Source organism: Carassius auratus, chromosome 39 (genome assembly GCF_003368295.1).
Source record: "Carassius auratus strain Wakin chromosome 39, ASM336829v1, whole genome shotgun sequence".
Lineage (NCBI taxonomy): Eukaryota > Metazoa > Chordata > Actinopteri > Cypriniformes > Cyprinidae > Carassius > Carassius auratus.
This window is the reverse complement of record NC_039281.1, coordinates 10,479,489-10,490,067: the sequence shown is the minus strand read 5'-3', so window position 1 is coordinate 10,490,067 and position 10,579 is coordinate 10,479,489. Positions and strand designations below refer to the sequence as shown.

Sequence of the window (10,579 nt, the reverse complement as noted above, 5' to 3'; positions counted from 1 at the left end):
TGTTTGGTTAATCGTGTTAGAGAAACACAAACTACCCTGGATTAATTATTTTGATGCTGTCACATGTTTGACTTACGGTTTTAATTCTGCTCCAGGAAGTGATTTTCTACAAAGTGATTGATTACATATTGCACGGAAAGGAGGACATCAAAGTAATTCCGTAAGTTGATACATTTTATATTGCCTGTTAAATTTGAGATTCCACTTGGCATTTAATTAACCCCAGTATTGCCACATGCATTATCATGCATCATACTGCATTACATGCATTGTAATTATTGTACCTTATAAACAGACAGATCTAGGTGTTTGTAAGGGTGTGTCAAACTCATGGATGGGCTCATCTAGGCCCTCCTATTGAACCAGGCCTGAGCAATAATTCATCTTAGAGTACACATTTTAATATTCCCAGCATAGAGGCACTACCATTGCACTACCAAGAATGCATTTAATTGATCAATAGTAAACAGTAAAGACATTTATAATGTCACAAAATATCTATTTCAAATAAATGCTGTTCTTTTGAACTTTGTTTATCAATGCACCCTTGGGGTTAAGAACACATATAACTCCACAAAATATTAAGCAGCACAACTCTGATTAACTATAACAATAGTAGGAATAATAATAAATGTTTCTTAAGCATTAAATCAGCTTAATGAGATGATGAGACACTGGAGACTGGGGTAATGATGCTGAAAATACAGCTTTGCACCATCAGAATAAATTACATTTAATATATATTTAAATAGAAATCATTTATTTTAAATTGTAATATTATTTATCTGTATTGCTGTTTTTACTGTAATTAATACAGCCTTGATTTGCATGAAGAGACTGTGTTTTTTTTGTGTGTTTTTTTGTTTATGTACAGCATAGAAAATAAAAATGAGATTTAAACAAAAAATGCTGATTTCTGGTCAGACACATGTGTATTGTCATTACAGTAACCCTCCAGCTGACCACTGGGCATTAGTGAGTGGGCTTCCCACCTACGTTGCAGAAAACGGCCTGGTGAGAGTCTAGACCCTTATTCTCCTCTCCTAAGTAGCCACAGTAGTTGGAAGCTATTATGGTTTATAATGCTCCTGTCATGTGCACAGCGAGGGGAATAGAATGTGCTCCCACTCCGAAATGATGGATAATTGTAATTTTGTGAACCATAATTAATCAGCAAGCAATGCCCTTTCTCAGTGAGCGTGCCTGCTGCTTTCTCTTCACTCTGTCTTACAGATCTGTAACATCATGAACGCTGCTCAAGACGAGTTCTTTGAATTTCAAGTGAGCTTACTTTAACTTCTCCCTCTGTGAAAGCCCTTAATAATCAATGAAATTAAATAAACAAAAAAGGAAAGCTGTATACCTCAGCTTTTTGTTTATTTACGAAAACCTGATGTATCCTGCCAGAAAGAGTCTCTGGATGAATCTGGATGGACAATAAAGAATGTGCTGTCTTTGCCCATCGTAAACAAGAAAGAGGAAATCGTTGGCGTGGCCACATTCTATAACAGGAAAGATGGGAAGCCTTTTGATGACATGGACGAAACACTAATGGAGGTATCTGAGGCCACAGTATAGATCAGTAGTGTGTCATACCTATATATATATAGTAATGGATAGATCAGCAGACTCTGCATTATGCATCACTGAGAACATTTCATAGTGTGTTTGCTCCTTGAAAGTTCGCCATGTTCTTAATCTATTATGCTGGGCTTGTTGGATTCAACTAAAATGCTAAGCCAAAGTCTTCAAAAAGTACTTTGTACTTATGTGTCCGTTTTATCTTAATGCTACAGTCCACTGAGCCTTTCATTAAAGTTCAGTCATGTGGAGATGTGATGCTTTTTTTTTTTTTTAAGTTTCCAATTCATTTCCATCAGAATGGAAAGACTTCTTTTATCTAAATGTGTGAATCTGAACTTGAATGTAAAAGTAATTCTGTATCTCTTTCAGTCGCTCACTCAGTTCCTGGGCTGGTCAGTGCTGAACACAGACACGTATGACAAGATGAACAAGCTGGAAAATCGCAAGGACATCTTTCAGGACATGGTCATGTACCACGTCAAGTGCAGGAAGGATGAGATTCAGAATATCTTGGTGGGTTTCTCCAACTTTATAGGATGTAGTCCACTGATTAAAGCAATATAAATTACACTACATTGGTAAAGCTGGTTAGAGCACAGTATATGTGGAGAAGCACTGTTGTCATATATGACACTATGATTGATCATCTATTAAAATCATCACAGAAGAAGAGTCTTAGAATATCAGCCCTGTAAAAGTGATGTTTTTTGTTCAGAACACACGTGAGGTGTATGACAAAGAACCTGATGAATGTGACGAGGACGAGCTGGAGGAAATTCTGGTAACACACACAGACACACACACACGATCATGGTTTAAAGTCTAGTTGTTTTCTAGCTGTGTGCGTGTTCAGCTCTGCTGTCTCTCTCTCTCTACAGTTCGAAACACTGCCAGACTCGGAGGAATCCGAGATCTTTGAGTTTCACTTCTGTGACTTTGAGTTCAGTGAGTTGGATCTGGTGAAGTGTGGGATCAAGATGTACTATGAACTCGGTGTGGTTAGACAAAAGTTCCATATTCCCCGTGAGGTGAGTGATAATGACACATGTTTCGGCCATACGTCTAACTCGATATTTCCAGAGGTTAGGGTTGTTCTGGGTGGACGTTTACTTGGGACATTGTTTGCTTACTGTATAAGACAGATCCACATGTTCGTTTTCTTAAAGTTAAGAATGTTTCCAAATAAACATTTCTTAAAACATCTTCTCATCTTTTCTTTCAAGTTTGTTCTAAAATCAAAACCTAAGAAGAATTTGAATCTTAAAAATCATTGTGACACTTGGTAATAATCTTATTGTTTTACAGTTAATTTGACGAGTCAAGTCAGATTTATCGCTGGTTTCACAATAAACTTTGCAAAAAAACTTGAGCTTAATTTATGTCTTAATATCTTCATGCCTTATCGTCACATTCAGAGATGAAATTAAAATACAGTTTATTTTTTTGTGATAATATGCAGAAATCAGGCAGCTAAGAAATGCTGAACAGTATATATATCACCCTATGCAAATGCAGATTATAGTCAGACATAATTAGAGCTCCAATTTTATATAAAAAGCTGTTACTTTTGCAGTGAAATTAAATATGCTATATACTGTACTATATATCCTTTTATGTGACTGTACTATATGTAAAGTATGTGGGAAAAGTTGCATATTTTATTTTGATTTATCTTTTATTTAGCCAGGAGAATTCCAGTGAGATTTCCCAGTCTCTTCTTCAAGGGAGACCTGGTCTAAATTATGTATACTCTGAAGAAACACCAGTCAGTGATGATATAAACAATGACATCACTTCCTTAGGAAGATTACGTCAATCTGAACCTGGTCGGAGCCCCCCCTTCAATGTATTTTCACTCATTTAATCATTTTCAAAGTAGATATAATTCATGTCTATAGCACAAACAGAGCAAATCGGGATATGCACCCAAGTTGAATTTATTTTAAAATAGCATCAGTGATTTATGTGCATTCGTGCTATGAAGCAGCACTATTGCTTCTACCAGTCGTCTACAAAATGCACTAAATGTTTCAATGCATTCTCTTCAAGATGTTTTACTGCACATTGTACAATGTAAATACAACATTTGCAGTGCCTTGTAAGACGTAGCTGAAATTGATTTCTCTCTAGGCCCTGGTGCGCTTTGTGTACTCAGTCAGTAAAGGTTACAGGAAGATCACCTACCACAACTGGAGGCATGGCTTCAACGTGGGCCAGACCATGTTTACACTCCTCATGGTAAGAGAAAAACCTCTCAGAATGACATTTCAAATATTACCTAAAAATCTCATCTCAACCCCTCTCCGAATCTGCCCTCTCTTCAGACACAAGACCTCATCTTGCTCAGCAAAGGCTAGTAGTGAGGCCCTAGTTATGAATACATTGACTGTTCTCACCCCACAAACAAGAAAAACAAACAAAACCAGTCATGTTAGCCTTGCAACCGAGCATTTGATAAATTTGCCCCTGTGTTTAGTGGGTGCAAGAATCGTGGGCTTTTTTTTATGGAATATGTTTAATGATACGGCCCATTTCCAACACATGTTCTCCGAAATGGCAGACAGCCTCATCTAATTAATCAGTCGAGTGTAAACCTGCTTCTGGTTAAGTCGTGTGTAATCACAGTGAGCTGGCCAGACGTCAGGGAGGATGGAGGGTTTGAGGAAGGAAGAAACGCAAGCCAGGCTGCTAATGAGCCTTTCTCAGCACTACTCCCATGCTTCACTGAGCCTAATGAGCCCTCGCTAGTCAGCCTCCTTGCTCTACAAGAGAACGGGATGTGTCTTAAGCAGGCTCCACCTTGAAGCCTATTAAACTTGTTCTATTGTGTCTCAGACAGGTGACCTGAAGCGCTACTACACGGACCTGGAGACGATGGCAATGGTGACCGCTGGGCTCTGTCATGATATTGACCACCGCGGCACTAACAACCTCTACCAGATGAAGTATGTACTCATTACAGCCAATGTCCCACTGCTCTCACCAAAGAAAAAGGTATATGCATTACAGGATTTAGAAATAAAGTGTGGAGGTATTCTCATTTTTATATCACCAACACCCACTTTCCAGGGGTTTCATGCACCACTGGGGTAAGATGTGTCTAAAATAAAAACATGTTTAATGTTAAATGAACATCTGCTAAATCAGTACATGTTGTTTTTTTGTTTTGTTTTTGTTTTTTACATTTTTGTTTAGCATGCAAGCGGACAGAGGTTCAAATCTTGACCTAATATGCATTGTTTATTGTTATTTTTTAAGCAAAATTGCAACTTGACAGAGAATATTCATCATTATCACAATATACAAAAAAGAAAAGCAGCTTGGACATTTTTAAAAAATATTTTATATAATATATATATATATATATATATATATATATATATATATATATATATATATATATAAATGATCATGCTTACAGTACAATAGTCATGTTGGTCAACATTGGTCAAAGATACAATTCTGTTTGCATTCAAAATACAGTTCAATCAAAGAATTAAAGAGCCAACATTTACATTTGAATCATGTTAAATTTATGCAGACTGGCATATCACATTGCATTATGGCGATTTGCATTAATTTTTTATCCAAAGTCTGTGACCTTCTAGGTTTTAAGATTCTGTTTCTGTGATGACTTTGCCAGGTCTGGGAATCCACTGGCAAAGCTGCATGGTTCCTCCATTCTGGAGAGGCACCATCTGGAGTTTGGAAAAACTCTGCTTAGAGATGAGGTAATGCTGAAAATGAATTATATTTCTGGGTGTTTTCATCATTAAAATGTTGAACTCTACAGACACATTGAGAATGTGCATCTAGTTGATAAGCCCATAAATAACTGCCAGCAGTTTCCTCAGTGAGTGAAATAAATTATTTTCCCAGGCCTTAAATATCTACCAGAATCTGAACCGGAGACAGCACGAAACCGTCATCCATTTGATGGACATAGCTATCATTGCAACAGACTTGGCCTTGTATTTCAAGTGAGGATTTTATTTTTCAGCAATGTGGGATGTGCTTGGCTTTTGTGAATCATTTATTCAGAGTTAGTCTTGCAGTCAGAGCTGCACAAACGTGATTAACGTGAAATTAATAATGATCTGCCTCCACAGGAAAAGGACCATGTTTCAAAAGATCGTAGATCAGTCCAAGACCTACGAGAGCTGGGGACGCTTGGACCAAATACATGATGTACGAAACAACTCGGAAAGAGATTGTCATGTAAGTGCACAGAGAAACAGCCTGTTAAAAACTAATATCATCTATAATGACTGTTTGCTTTATAACCTGCATTATATCCTCGCAAAAGATCATATGCAGCAGTCTGAATTTGGTGCATTTTAGGGTTCATAAATATGAATTCACAGCATGGTGTTTTGGTTTTCCACACCGCAGGGCTATGATGATGACTGCTTGCGATTTGTCAGCCATTGCCAAGCCATGGGAGATTCAGAGCAAGGTTAGATATTCCTAATGCATAATGCAAAGTCACACGCGAAGCCTGATACTACAACAATGTATTCAAAAATGTAGGGCAGCCAAGGGTGTGACAGCATAAGAAAATGAAATCGCTGGCATAATGAGTCTGAAACCCCATTCATATGATAATGTATCCATGGTTGGGTTGTTTACATTCATTGTTTAACACTTATTATTTTATGCATTTCAAAGCAGACGGCATTGTAGATCATCTCACATGCGTGAGATTATATTCTGCCAGATGTCATGCATTTAAAAAAAATAAACATTCTACTTTTAGATGTTGTTGTTGTTATATTCATGCAAGTAGATCCGAGAAAAATGATAGAGACAATATTTTATGTTTGCAAATGGGACATGTGCCAGGTCTGTCTCAGTGGGAATTGCATTGTAGCGATTTTGAAGTCATTAATGGTCTCTAATGCACATTGAAATCTAGTTACATGCAAAATCCATATTCGCATATTTCCAAATGCATCTATAAAGAGAATGTATTACTGACTCCGTCCTCTAGGTGGCGTTGTCTGTCGCTGCTGAATTCTGGGAGCAGGGTGACCTGGAGAGGACAGTGCTGGAGCAGCAGCCCATTGTGAGAAAGCACCTGGAGTGAAGGGTGTTGGGAAGGGGCTGAGAGAAAGGGAATAAGAATGAAAAGTTCCCATGGGTCATGTCGTGATTTACTTCCTATTATGCGGAGCACTGAATCAGAAAGAGCGGTCACAATGGCCCAGTCAAACAGACCGTTCCCGAACTCGCCATTTTCCTTGGCTGTGATTGGAAATGCAGGAATGTAATATCTTTGAAATTTCTGTATTAGTTGCTTGGCTCTTCACCATCACTGTGATTTCAGTTCAGAATCAGCAGTGTTTGAGTAGTAACTAATAATATTACAAAATAAGATTCCAAAAATGTAGCAATTGTAATTAGATTTTATTACATTTTAAAATGCTCATAATCAGATTACAGTTACTTCTTAAGGATTACATGATTACAAGTTATTCGTGCAATGGCATAATGACCATTTAAATGTCATGTAAATTAATTTGCGATTCATGCTTCTGAGTTTGAGGTGAAAAAGCACCTCTGTGAATTTTATCATGTTCATATTTTAATAATTTACCATGCTCACAGTTCTCAGATGTTGATTAATAGTCATGTGCTGGCAATTGCATAAGCATTGTATTTATTCATTTGATTTGACATTTTCATGACTTAATATTATATTTTCATCAACTCATTAACCCTCTAAAATCTACGCAGCCCTGGCAATCTGTAGGTTGTGGGGTTTCTTTTTGATAATGAATTAAGTACATGCTGTTTCTTTTCCAGCCCATGATGGACCGGAACAAAGCGGACGAACTTCCCAAACTGCAGTGTGGTTTTATTGATTTCGTCTGTTCTTTCGTTTACAAGGTGAGGTCCTCCATTTCGATTAGTAAACAAAACAACACATGGGACTTTATTGATCTACACTTCTAAATGTTCACAGGATCCAGACGAGAGTCCATCAAAAAGCAGATACATAATCAGCATAAATGCACAATGCTGGTTATGATCAGATGTCTGTATACTTGAGTTTTATTGACCATGAATGTCAGAATGCAGGCTTGCTGGAATTAGAGAACTTGATGTGAAGAAGAGTCACAAAAGTACGATTGGGGGAAAAACTGATTCGCACAGGGTTTATATTTTTTACCAATTAGAATCATTCACAAATGTCAAAACTTGATTTTCTGAATGTTAGTTAAGAATGTAATGTTGTAGGAGCACTTTGTATTTTCTACAACTTTGCACAATCAAACACAAACACGTTTTGAGAGTGCAGTGCTTCAAAGTCAGAACAGAACAGCAGACTTGCTTTGATACAGAATGAATCGAATAAGCGATTCAGTGATTCCTTCATTAAGACAAGGATATTCTGCCAAAACTATTGGTGGCTTCAGTTTCATATTTAAAGTATAATTTTATTTTTGAACATTAATGTCATAGTATTGTGTATGCTCTTGTAATCAGTGTAACATGCAGTGTAAATGCATTCATGCCACCTCTGAGCTGCATTAAATACGCTTTGTAAATGTATTTAAACGCCTCTTCAGATGTAGCATCTGTGCTACCTCTGCAGTATCTACACATACTGGTTACGTTTGATTGGAAACAGCCCAGTAGTGTCTTGATATTCTAATTTAACTAATTCACTAAATGTAATAATTATGCATTTAATAAGTCATCAAATGCCGTCATCCACAAATGAAAGACGAAGAAGAAAACCTTTATCAATACTGTGGACTAACTACCCATATCATAAATCTTTAAGATTAAAATGCAATATTAAAACATCTAGTATGACCTAGAGGATTCGTATTTGCTCAACATTATTACCTGCCTACAATCCTCCCTCTCTACTCACGCCCCGTCTCTCTTGCAGGAGTTCTCTCGCTTCCACGTAGAGATCACGCCCATGCTGGAGCGTCTGTTGAACAACAGGAAGGAGTGGAACGCTCTGAAGGAAATTCATGAGGCCAAGGTAGCCAAGCTGGAAGAGGCCAAAAAAAGCTAAAGAGGAAGTAAACGCTGCCGCCTCAGCTGGCAAACAAGGTAGTGACTCAAACAGTGTCTCATTAAGAAATAGTTCATCCTAACGTGGAACACATGATGTTTTGAAGAATGTTTGTGCTGCTCTTTTACGTAAAGTGGGAGTATAATGTAACAATAGAATCACAAAAGTCCATATCTACTGAAGAGGACAAGATCCTTACGAAATTACATTGAGAAGGACAAATGTAAATGCTGCAAATGTGCTTACCTTCCCGTATGAAACAAAAATATATTGCAGTATATTGGAAAATATCATGTAATATTAGGCATATATTCTTATATATATTTCTTTTTTCCAATATATTGCAATATATTGAAAGTGGCAATCATTTGTATATTTTTCAATATATTATATAATATATGTATCATCATTATATTATTAAATGTATTCAAATATATTAGAAAATAAAAAGGGGGAATAATATATTACAATATATCACAATATATTTTAAGAAATATATTGGTAAATATATTTTCCTTTCGTAAGGGTTCAGGCCACACAAGGTTGTTTCTTCATGGGAACAGATTTGGAGAAATGTTGCATTGCATTACTTATTTAGCAATAGATGCTCTGCAATGAATGGGTGCCGTCAGAACGAGAGCCAAACAGTTGATAAAAACATCACAATAATCCATAAGTAATCCACACCACTCCAGTCCAACAAATAAATATGTCTTGAGAAGAGAAAAGCTGTGTGTCTGTTGAACTGCTGCTTCTGGCTAAAATACAAGTCCTCTATCCATGGTATTGCTTTATCCAGTAAAAAAGTAGTTTCTTCTGAATCAGGAGAGAACTATGCAGAGATCAAACTCCGTTTACAAACCAAAACAGTGTTAACAAATATGTCAGTGTATTTTGATGTGAAAGGACAACAAGAAATTGACTTTTTTTTCACTGGAGGAAGCATTATTGATTATATTGGACAGAAACAAAAGTTTACAGTTAAAATGACTTTATTATGGATTTGTTTCTTACAAACACGCAGCTTTTCACTTCACAAGATGTTAACTGAAGGACTGGAGTGCTGTGGATTACTTGTGATGTTTTTATCAGCTGTTTGTACTCTCATTCTGACGGCACCCATTCACTGCAAAACATCCATTAGTGAAGTGGTGTGATGCAAAATTTCTCCAAAACTGTTTCAATGGAGAAACAAACTCATCTACATCTTGGATGCTTGGGGTCAAGTGCATTTTTCAGTTAAAATGCATTTTTTTTGGATAAACCATTAATTTTAAAACTTGCAAAAAGTTATTGTAAGACTTCATATGGGCTACTTCTGTTGAACTTTTATTATTATTATTATTATTATTATTATTAAAAAGAAGACAATGAACATTTTTCAAAAATTCACCTTTTGTATTTCACAAAAGAGAGAAGAAAAAAAAAGCTCATGCTTTTGGACCAGTTTTGTAAAAAAAATTCTAAATAAATATTGTTTTAATTTATGGACCGTTTGATTAAGGATGCATTTAACAAACAATTGGCACGTCATTTATTCTTTTCCATAACCAAGTTCTCTTTCCTCACAGGAAACGCAGTCCAGCCAACATCTCAGTCCAAGACCTGTGTCGTTTCCTAGACGTCAAACTGCATAAAATCAGACAATAAGAATGTATGACAATGTACTGCTTTTATTATTTCTCTCCACAGGATGTTGTGTTACAGTTATTTACACTAGCCATGCGTTTATAGGTAAAGGAAACCTTTTAGTGTAAGTAACAGACTAGTGCACTGTCCCAGTGGCAATATCAGGTTTTGTAAAGTTATACTCTAGTGACTATGGCTGAAAATCTACAGAATGGAGCATTCTTACACACTAAATAAATAACAAATACTTGAGAGTATAGTGTGTAAACCGTTGGAAATTAAACATTGTTTTTTCGGTATTTATATGTAGAAATCTATAAATAAACATCAAAT

At 36.4% G+C, this 10,579-nt stretch overlaps 1 pseudogene; it reads left to right on the top strand.

The window, feature by feature from the left end:
* The first annotated feature begins 101 nt into the window (after positions 1 to 101).
* LOC113058150 (rod cGMP-specific 3',5'-cyclic phosphodiesterase subunit alpha-like) lies at positions 102 to 10,466 on the top strand (annotated as a pseudogene).
* The last annotated feature ends 113 nt before the right edge of the window (positions 10,467 to 10,579 follow it).